This window comes from Cyprinodon tularosa, unplaced genomic scaffold (genome assembly GCF_016077235.1).
Source record: "Cyprinodon tularosa strain WSP-4 unplaced genomic scaffold, ASM1607723v1 ctg809, whole genome shotgun sequence".
Classification (NCBI taxonomy): domain Eukaryota; kingdom Metazoa; phylum Chordata; class Actinopteri; order Cyprinodontiformes; family Cyprinodontidae; genus Cyprinodon; species Cyprinodon tularosa.
The window spans coordinates 1,426-12,093 of record NW_024039573.1 but is presented as its reverse complement, the minus strand read 5'-3'; the positions used below and the strand labels follow the sequence as shown (position 1 = coordinate 12,093).

The following is a 10,668-nucleotide window of genomic DNA, read 5'->3' as shown; positions in this document are numbered from 1 at the left end:
TGTTTGCATTCGGGCAGAATTCATTGTGAAACACAAAAGCGGATTTCTGAGATGATAAATAAATATGTTCCCCATGTAATTGAACTGATTTTGAAAAATTTTAATCAGGGGAAAGATGGAAGCCAGCAAGTAAGGTATGTAAGCTCAAATGTTTTGGACAAGTATTTGATCTCTGAGGCGTTTACAAGAGTAATGAATTATCTCTCAACACGATCAGACTTAAGTGAAAGGCTGGAAGGAAATGACTTCAAACAAAGAATTAGGCAGTTTTTGGAACAGTACCTTGGAGAAATTATTCCCATACAGCTGAAGTGTGGGACAAAATTAGCAAAAGAAAATGACATATCAGGACATATCAAAGATGAGTCTGAACAGGAAGGGAAAGATGCAGAAAAGGAAGAGTTTGCTGTACCTAAAAAATCTAAGGGTGCCAGATCCAAGTATCATATCAGTAAGCTTTGCAAAGGTAAATGTTTTGGAGAGGATTCACAGTCTTCATCAGATGTGACAGACGTCTCTGTCACTGAGAAACACTCTACAATACAGAACAATGTTGCTGGCATAGGAACCATGTTGCTGGCAACTTTGGGACAGCAAAGTTATTCCTCTGAAGACTCAAAACACCAGCAAACAGAAACTGAACCACAGCATCCAAGTGTATTGATTGATCTTGAAGTTCAACGGCTCTACGAAAAATATCAGAGGGAGCTAAATGTTAGTGAGGAAGATGACGATTCTGAAGAGGAAGATATTTATGCAATCTTTGATGAGAAGGAGCTACCAGAAAAGGAAACCTTTCCTGCAGTTGCTGCATGTAAACGCTTTTTCACAAACCTGTTTAAAGGTAAATATTCCTCGAAGGTTTCACCAGCAGTATCTGACGTGATAGACGTCTCTGAGAATAACTCAACAGAAAATGTTGCTGGCATGTCATCTCAGGAAAAGCTGCAGATTTCATCCCTTCAGGAATCAAAAAGACAGCAGGAACCAGGAGAAGATGGCCCTGAAACAAAGAAAGAGCATCCAAGTGTATTGATTGATCTTGAAGTTCAACGGCTCTACGAACAATATCAGAGCGAGCTAAATGTTAGTGAGGAAGATGACGATTCTGAAGAGGAAGATATTTATGCAATCTTTGATGAGAAGGAGCTACCAGAAAAGGAAACCTTTCCTGCAGTTGCTGCATGTAAACGCTTTTTCACAAACCTGTTTAAAGGTAAATATTCCTCCAAGGTTTCACCAGCAGTATCTGACGTGATAGACGTCTCTGAGAATAACTCAACAGAAAATGTTGCTGGCATGTCATCTCAGGAAAAGCTGCAGATTTCATCCCTTCAGGACTCAAAAAGACAGCAGGAACCAGGAGAAGATGGCCCTGAAACAAAGAAAGAGCCTCCGAGTACATTCACTGATGATGAAATTAGAATGCTCCACAAAAAATATTCAAAGATTGGTAGCAAACTTAGTGATGTGGAGGGTGAATTTCTATTAACTGCATATAAAAGTGCCAAACTTAAACTAGCTAAATGTGCAAAGTTTAGACCATCGGTATCAGAAGTGACAGAAGTGACAGAAAGTGAGGACAACTCGTCAGAAACGTCTGAGGACATTTGCTCCTCTGAGCACTCGGTTACCCAACAGAAATCATCTGGGGAAAAGGATACACAACTCAAAAGTGCTGTGAAAATCTTTGATGAGAAGGAGCTACCAGAAAAGGAAACCTTTCCTGCAGTTGCTGCATGTAAACGCTTTTTCACAAACCTGTTTAAAGGTAAATATTCCTCGAAGGTTTCACCATCGGTATCAGACGTCTCTGAGAATAACTCAACAGAGCATCCGAGAACATTGACTGTTGATGAAATTAGAATGCTCAACCAAAAATATTACAAGATTGGTACCAAACTTAGTGATGTGGAGTATGAATTTTTAGTAGCTAGATATAAAAGTGCCAAACTCAAACTAGCTAACTGTGCAAAGTTTAGCCCATCGGTATCAGACGTGCCAGAAGTGACAGAAAGTGAGGACAACTCGTCAGAAACGTCTGAGGACATTTGCTCCTCTGAGCACTCGGTTACCCAACAGAAATCAGCCGGGGAAAAGGATACACAACTCAAAAGTGCTGTGAAAATGCTTGTCAGGAATATTGTTTCTAAAAGCATCAGAGAATCAGGAATGATCTGCAGTCAGAAGGTATTTGAATACATAGAGGAACGGTTGTTTTGTAAATTGTGGTCAGAAATTGATTCAGCGCTGTTAGATGTGGACCCAGAAAAGATAGCAAACTGTGACACTGAGATTTTAATAGAGCTTAATCAATTATTTAACCGCCAATGCAGTTTACTGGATTATTTGTATTTAGATAAAGAACCAAGCCTTTATCTAGAAATTGTTGTGTCTTGTGCCAAAAAACACTTGAGGAAGCTTAGTGACTCTACCGAGTGAAGTTATACATAGATTTTTTTTAAATACACACAACAGATATAGATATATTTTTCTTTCCCTCCCTCTTCTGTCCTATTCCCTTTCTATTATTTTATTACTCTGACCATCTGTCCATCCACCCACCCATTACATCCATCATCCATCTAACTGGTTTTCTCCAGGTACTCTGGTTTTCCTATAAAAAAAAAAACATTAATCTAATTGGGTATTCTAAATATTCATCCTCAATGGGACGGTAACTTTAAAAGCAACAAGAACCTTTCTTTTTATACCTGCTAATGGAAACCTATGTGTTTGCACCTTGAAGCTTTCTCTCTCTGGTTCTTTTTCCTGAAAAGAGATCACTCTGGACACACTCCCTTTCTATCATTTTATCTATCCATCCATCCATCCATCCATCCATCCATCCATCCATCCATCCATCCATCCATCCATCCATCCATCCATCCATCCATCCATCCATCCATCCTCTTCTGTTTCCGGTGATTGTAGGTGGTGGAATTTGACGGATGCTGGGAACTTCCGTTGCTATCAGGCCTATCTAATGTTGTGTGATGTTATGTCTCATGTTATTCATTAATGGCAGTAAAACTTTTCAAACATTAAGTATGACTAGTCTTTTTTTAGCTATGGATGTCAGACATTATTATGGATGGCAATGTTTATTTTGCTACTAAATATATGCAAGCAAGAGTAAATCCCAACAAATACACTGTACACTAGTGTGTAATCTACAGAACACTCAGTCATGCTGTGTAGGCCTAGTGTACATTTTCTGGCTATTTTTACTCTTTCATTTCTGATATCCCTCAATATACAAGATCAGAATTTTTTTATTAAATGAGCCCATTTAATTTGCAGTTTCTTCTTTCTTTGAACTATATGCATTGCCATGGTTGTCTGAATATTTTAGTGTTTGTTTTAAAAATGTAAGGAATAGAAAGTACAGGTACTTGTGTGAAAATGTAATGAGTAGAAGTCAGAAGTAGGAAGAACAATAAGTAATGGAGTGGTGTATAGTTACGTGAAAAGTGTACTTAAGTACAGTAATGAAGTATTGGTACTTCGTTACTTGACATCACTGATTACTTCCACAAATATGGAGGACCAGCTGTACTATATCTAAAAATATATACATAAATAAATAGGCATACAATTAATTGCCCCCAAAAATACAACAAACAAATAAATGTATGTAGGTCTATATATCTCTCTCTATATATAAATACTTATTCTTTTAAGTATTTATTTATTTGCCTGTTATAATATTTTTGTATTTTTGTTCTTTGTGGGCGTGGACATGTGTTCTTTGGGCGTGGACATGTGTTCTTTGTGGGCGTGGACTATGATGTCATCGTCAGTTTTAGAATGTCTGTGGTTATTTTCTGCTCAGACCATTTCAACTGACTTGCTTCAAGGTGCTACTTGTCATTTGAGGCTGCAGTTTCTGGAGGTAACACACCAGTTCTATTTAGCTAACATTTCTTTCAAACAATACAGAATTATTACTGTTGTGTTTGGCAAGTCATCAGAATTGCTATTTAAACAAACTAAAGTGTTACAAGAAATTTATTTGCAAACAAACTCATTGATTTAAAGATGGAAGGAAAAAGTGAATCAAATCTTGAAGTTGTGGCATTTTATGACCAGTTTAGAGTGGATACTCTTAATATTTTCAATGAATTGACTGAACAGGAGTGGATTTGTTTGCATTCGGGCAGAATTCATTGTGAAACACAAAAGCGGATTTCTGAGATGATAAATAAATATGTTCCCCATGTAATTGAACTGATTTTGAAAAATTTTAATCAGGGGAAAGATGGAAGCCAGCAATTAAGGTATGTAAGCTCAAATGTTCTGGACAAGTATTTGATCTCTGAGGCGTTTACAAGAGTAATGAATTATCTCTCAACACGATCAGACTTAAGTGAAAGGCTGGAAGGAAATGACTTCAAACAAAGAATTAGGCAGTTTTTGGAACAGTGCCTTGGAGAAGTTGATCCCATAGAGCTGAAGTGTGGGACAAAATTAGCAAAAGAAAATGACATATCAGGACACATCAAAGATGAGTCTGAACAGGAAGGGAAAGATGCAGAAAAGGAAGAGTTTGCTGTACCTAAAAAATCTAAGGGTGCCAGATCCAAGTATTATATCAGTAAGCTTTGCAAAGGTAAATGTTTTGGAGAGGATTCACAGTCTTCATCAGATGTGACAGACGTCTCTGTCACTGAGAAACACTCTACAATACAGAACAATGTTGCTGGCATAGGAACCATGTTGCTGGCAACTTTGGGAAAGCAAAGTTATTCCTCTGAAGACTCAAAACACCAGCAAACAGAAACTGAACCACAGCATCCAAGTGTATTGATTGATCTTGAAGTTCAACGGCTCTACGAAAAATATCAGAGGGAGCTAAATGTTAGTGAGGAAGATGACGATTCTGAAGAGGAAGATATTTATGCAATCTTTGATGAGAAGGAGCTACCAGAAAAGGAAACCTTTCCTGCAGTTGCTGCATGTAAACGCTTTTTCACAAACCTGTTTAAAGGTAAATATTCCTCCAAGGTTTCACCAGCAGTATCAGACGTGATAGACGTCTCTGAGAATAACTCAACAGAAAATGTTGCTGGCATGTCATCTCAGGAAAAGCTGCAGATTTCATCCCTTCAGGAATCAAAAAGACAGCAGGAACCAGGAGAAGATGGCCCTGAAACAAAGAAAGAGCATCCAAGTGTATTGATTGATCTTGAAGTTCAACGGCTCTACGAACAATATCAGAGCGAGCTAAATGTTAGTGAGGAAGATGACGATTCTGAAGAGGAAGATATTTATGCAATCTTTGATGAGAAGGAGCTACCAGAAAAGGAAACCTTTCCTGCAGTTGCTGCATGTAAACTCTTTTTCAGTAACCTGTTTAAAGGTAAATATTCCTCCAAGGTTTCACCAGCAGTATCTGACGTGATAGACGTCTCTGAGAATAACTCAACAGAAAATGTTGCTGGCATGTCATCTCAGGTAAAGCTGCAGATTTCATCCCTTCAGGACTCAAAAAGACAGCAGGAACCAGGAGAAGATGGCCCTGAAACAAAGAAAGAGCCTCCGAGTACATTCACTGATGATGAAATTAGAATGCTCCACAAAAAATATTCAAAGATTGGTAGCAAACTTAGTGATGTGGAGGGTGAATTTCTATTAACTGCATATAAAAGTGCCAAACTTAAACTAGCTAAATGTGCAAAGTTTAAAACCATGGGTATCAAAAAGTGACAGAAGGGGACGAAATTTGAGGAAAAAACTGGGTAAAAAAAACGTTTTGGGGAAAATTTGCTCCCCCTGGGGCACTCGGTTCCCCAACCCAGAAATCTTTCGGGGGAAAAAGGGGTTACACAACTCAAATGTTGTGGGGAAAATCTTTGAGGGAAAAAGGAGCTACCAGAAAAAAAAACCCTTTTCCCTGCAGTTGCTGCAGGTAAACGCTTTTTCAAAAACCCTGTTTAAAGGAAAAATATTCCTCAAAGGTTTTTCCCATGGTTTAAAGACGTCTCTGAGAATAATCAAAGAGCATCCGGGGAAAAAAATTAAACTGTTGTTAAAATTTTGAATGTAAAACCAAAAAAATTACAAGTTTGGGTTTCCAAACTTAGTAAATGGGGAGTATGAATTTTTAGAGTAGATAAAAAAAGTCCCAAAACTCAAACTGGGTTTAACTGTGCAAATTTTAGCCCATCGGTATAGACGTCCAGAAGTGACAAAAAGTGAGGAAAACTGGGCGAAAGTCTGAGGACTTTTGTTTCCTTTCTGAGCACCTTTTTACCCAACAGAAATCACCCGGGGGAAAAAAAGGATACCCCAACTCAAAGTGCGGGGAAAAAAATGCTTGTCAGGAATATTGTTTCTAAAAGCATCAGGAATCAGAAATGATCGGGCAGTCAGAAGGTTTTTTAAAAAAAAAATAATAGGGGGAAAAAGGGTTTGTTTTGAAAATTTGTGGTCAAAAATTTTTTTTCAGCGCTGTTAGATGTGGACCCAGAAAAGATAGAAAAACTGGGGACACTGAGTTTTTTAATAGGGCTTAATCAAATTTTTTAAAACCCCCAAAGCAGTTTACTGGATTTTTTTGTATTTAGTTTAAAAACCAAGCCTTTTTTCTAGAAATTGTTGGTCTTGTGCCCAAAAAAACCCCTTGAGGAAGCTTAGTGACTCTACCGATTTAAGTTATACATAGATTTTTTTTTAAATTTCCCCACAACAGTTTTAGATTATTTTTTTTCCCCCCTCTTCTGTCCTATTCCCTTTTTATTATTTTTTTACTCTGACCATCTGTCCATCCACCCACCCCCTTAATCCCTCAATTTCCCTCTAAATGGTTTTTCCAGGTTCTGGTTTTCCCATAAAAAAAAAAAACTTTTAAATTTAAAGGGGGATTCTAAATATTTTATCCCCAAAGGGACGGGGGTTTTAAACCCTTTTAAAAAAAAACAAGAAAAAACCCTTTTTTTTTTAATTTTTTTCCCGCTAATGGAAAAACCCATGTTTTTTGCACCTTGAAGCTTTTTCTTTGGTTCTTTTTTCCCGAAAAGAGGGTCACTTTTGGAAAAACACCTTTTTTTTCATTTTATCCCCTCCCCTCCATCCATCCATCCTTTCCCTCCTTCCCATCCAAACCCTCCATCCATCCATTCCCCTTTTCCCTTTCCCTCCCTCATCCATTCCATCCATCCCTCCAAACCCTCCAAACCATCCATCCATCCATCCATCCTTTTCTGTTTCCCGGGGGATTGTAGGTGGTGGGGGGAAAAAATTTTTACGGGGGCTGGGAACTTCCGTTTTATCAGGCCTTTCTATTGTTTTGGGGATGTTATGGGCTCATGTTTTTTCTTTTAAAGGCAGTAAAAATTTTTAAACATTAAGTATGATAGTCTTTTTTTTTTTAATGGGGGTGTCAGACATTTTTTTATGGTGGCAATTTTTTTTTTTGCTAATTAAAAATTTATGCAAGAAGAGTAAATCCCAAAAAATACAAATGTACACTGTGTGTAATTTTTTTTCAGAAATTTAGTCATGCTTTTGTAGGGCCCAGTGTACTTTTCTGGCATTTTTACTTTTTTCATTTTGATATCCCTCAATTTTTCAAGATCAGGGAAATTTTTTTTTAAAAAGAGCCCCTTTTAATTTGCAGTTTCTTATTTCTTTGAACTATTTTGCTTGCCATGGTTGTCTGAAAATTTTAGTTTTGTTTTTTAAAAAAGTAAAGGGAATTTGAAAGTTTCAGTTTCTTGTGGAAATGTAAATTTAGTAGGGGTCAGAAGAGGGAAAAAAAAATAAGTAAAAGGAGTAGTGTATAGTTTTTTTTTCCCTTTGAAAAAATGTACTTTAAATTCAATAAAAATGTAAAAGTATTTGTTTCTTCATTACTTGACCCGCTGAAATTTTCCCCCCCAAAATTTTGAAGGGCCCGTTACCATATTTAAAAATACATACATAAATAAATAAGCATACAAATTTAAATTTCCCCCAAAAGTACAAAAAAAACAAAAAAAATGTAGGTAGGGGCCCCTTTTATCTCTCTTTTATTTCAACGTATAAATTAAAATACGTTTATATATCTATATAAAATTTTATATATATTTGGGTGGAACGGTTTATGAAAAACCCCTTTCCCAAAGTTCGGTTCGGGCTTTCTCCTAAACTAGTGTATAGGGATTTCCTAAAAAAGGGCGCCCTGCGGGGTTCACGACGCTAGGAAAAACCCCGGGAGACCCCAAAACCCGAAGAAAGTGAATGAATGTATTCATTGGGTTATTTCCCAAAAATCGTTTAACTAGTTTTGTGAGTGATTCATCATTAATGTAGAAAAGGGGACTCTAAAACATAATTTTAAATGTAAAAAATGCCCTTTTTTCGACAGGGGCAACCCACTTTTGATTTAGTAATTTAACCAAAAAATTTTTTAAATTTCAAAAAATAATATTTTTTTTATTTTTTAAAAAATATTTTGATTAAAAAAAAAATTTTTTTTGTCAATTTTTCCAAACCCGAACTCTCAAGAGGGGAAAAATTTTAGGGATCACCCGGGTTTTTTTTAGGCATCACCTGAAGACTGAAGGGCAGCTGCTTCCCCTACAAGCTGCCCTGCATCATTAAATTTCTGGTATCTTTGTTTCCTTAATCCCTATAAAAGTATAAGTGCATTTTTAATAGTAAAAAGGGTTTAATTTTAAAAGCAACCTTTTATCATTGTCCTAAAATTGCTTACTGTCCCGACTGTTTAAAAAGCTCCCCTTTTGTCTTTTTTTCTTTTTCAGTGGGCATTTATTACAAAAAACAACACTAAGAATGAAACCTAAGTGTATTCAAAAAATAAAATCACTTTTAAAAATTATAAAAGACAATTTTAACACTATCTTATCTGTAATTAATAATATCAAAAATAAAAAAACCCCCATTCAAGCAGTTTACCAGAATTTAAAGTTTATTTCTAATTTACTTATAGGGCTGGGGTGGAAAAACTATGTAAGATAAAATCAAAGGTTTAAAATTCTTCCCCTGTTTTTTTTTCTTGTCTTTATCCTATTTCTAGAAGTATAAATAGTAATTAAAATTTTTATTTTTATATGGAACCCTAATTAGGGTTTTTAAACGATAAACAGCAAAATGTTTAGGCAAACCCTTTTTTTGTTTTTATAGGCTACTCTATAAAAAAAAATAACACCTGCTAAAAAATTATCCCGAACTTCCTCAAAAAAGTCATCCAAAAAAAGAAAACATAACAGCAACTAAAAATCGGTTAAAAAAGGGAAAACCCCCAATTTTCTTTTTTAGGTGGCGTGGGTAAGAAACAGAAATGTTGAAGGGGTTACAGCCTTTATTTGCCCTTTTTTTCCCGCAGTCTTCAGGGAAAACCCGGTGATCAGAATATTCCGGGTTTTTTAAAAAAAAAAAAAAGGGCTTTGGGGGTTTTTTTTGTGTAAAATGATATTAATTTTTTTTTTTATTGGGATAGTTTTGTAGCCTAATATTTTGTAAAATAACCGCAGCTTCTAGTGTTCATCATTTTCAATGTTTTGCCCCAAGCACACGCGGAAAAGAAAAAAAAGCCAATCAGAGGGGGGAAAAAGGGGGGAACCTAAGGCAGAACAACCAATGGGGTGGAGTTAAACAGGGGCGCCCCAAATTCCATGCGCTGCTACATGAAAAGGGGGCAGGAGAGGGCCAAGCAGAGGAGCTGCGAGAGGAAAGAAACCTGCGCAATAAAATACTGCTGAAATTATAACATGTTGCTCACATCCAATTATTGGGGAGGGACAAATTTGGGCGGTTCAAAAAATTTTTGGAGGGGGCATGTCCCTTTTGGTCCCCATGCAAACCTACGCCCATGAAATTTTTGGGTTAATGCTTTTAAAATTTATCCTTCAAATTGGGGGGGGGGGAAAAAAAACCCCTTTGTCTGACCCTTTGTCCTGTGAGCGGGAGTTCCCCCTTTGCTGTTTGGGTTTAGGGGCGTTGGGGTTTGCTTTCTTTTTCTCCCTTCTGCCTTTTTTGCCCCTTTTTTCGTTTCTAAAAACTGTTCTTCGGGTTTCAGACGCAGTTTGTTTTTTAAATTTTGACAGTCTCTTTATACAGTAAAGTAGTTGAAACCCAAAAACATGTTTGCGATCAGCATTTCTTTTCCTGGCTTCCTAGTTAACTCCATAAGTCTCTGAATCTCTCTCTCACAAGCCTCTAGATCGAGACTATTAAGGGCTCTGTGTTTGTCTTCTGACAACAAAATCACTGAGCTTATTAGGTTCTGGGCTTCCATTTAGATGGAAGCCGCAGAAGCTCCCACTGCTATCTGATCCTGATCTCTATCCATTCTATTCACTAGGGGGGAACAAAGCAGGAAATGTTGCATACCGGCGTTAACCCTGTTAGCACTACACGTACTAAACAAACACACTCTGTTTACTGTAGGTCGGTTACCTATACGGCAGGTGTATAAACGTGTGGATAAAATGACGCGCAGGTTGCTTTCTACGTGTGACTTCCTCTTTAATTTGACAGGTTGCCAATGGCATTTAAATCTGTAGGTTTCTAATGTTTTGAATCACTCACTTTTCAGTAAGTAAAGTTGCCTGTGTGTAATGACGTGCATATATATATGTGTACCTGCAGTGTTAAGTTTACCACTCTCCAATTTTTAAAACACTGTCCACAGCACAAAAAGCAACAGTGAAGCAGCATAAA

The 10,668-nt window shown here is 36.9% G+C and overlaps 2 long non-coding RNA genes across 2 annotated transcripts; both read right to left on the bottom strand.

Moving 5' to 3' along the window:
- Positions 1-268: 268 nt before the first annotated feature.
- LOC119774305 lies at positions 269-1,528 on the bottom strand. Its single transcript, XR_005279515.1, has 3 exons — positions 1,207-1,528; positions 835-1,003; positions 269-686 (listed from the first exon to the last, which is right to left on the bottom strand). It is a non-coding gene; the product is annotated as an uncharacterized LOC119774305 (long non-coding RNA).
- Positions 1,529-4,734: 3,206 nt separating this feature from the next.
- LOC119774304 lies at positions 4,735-5,450 on the bottom strand. Its single transcript, XR_005279514.1, has 3 exons — positions 5,353-5,450; positions 4,981-5,149; positions 4,735-4,832 (listed from the first exon to the last, which is right to left on the bottom strand). It is a non-coding gene; the product is annotated as an uncharacterized LOC119774304 (long non-coding RNA).
- Between the last annotated feature and the right edge of the window lie 5,218 nt (positions 5,451-10,668).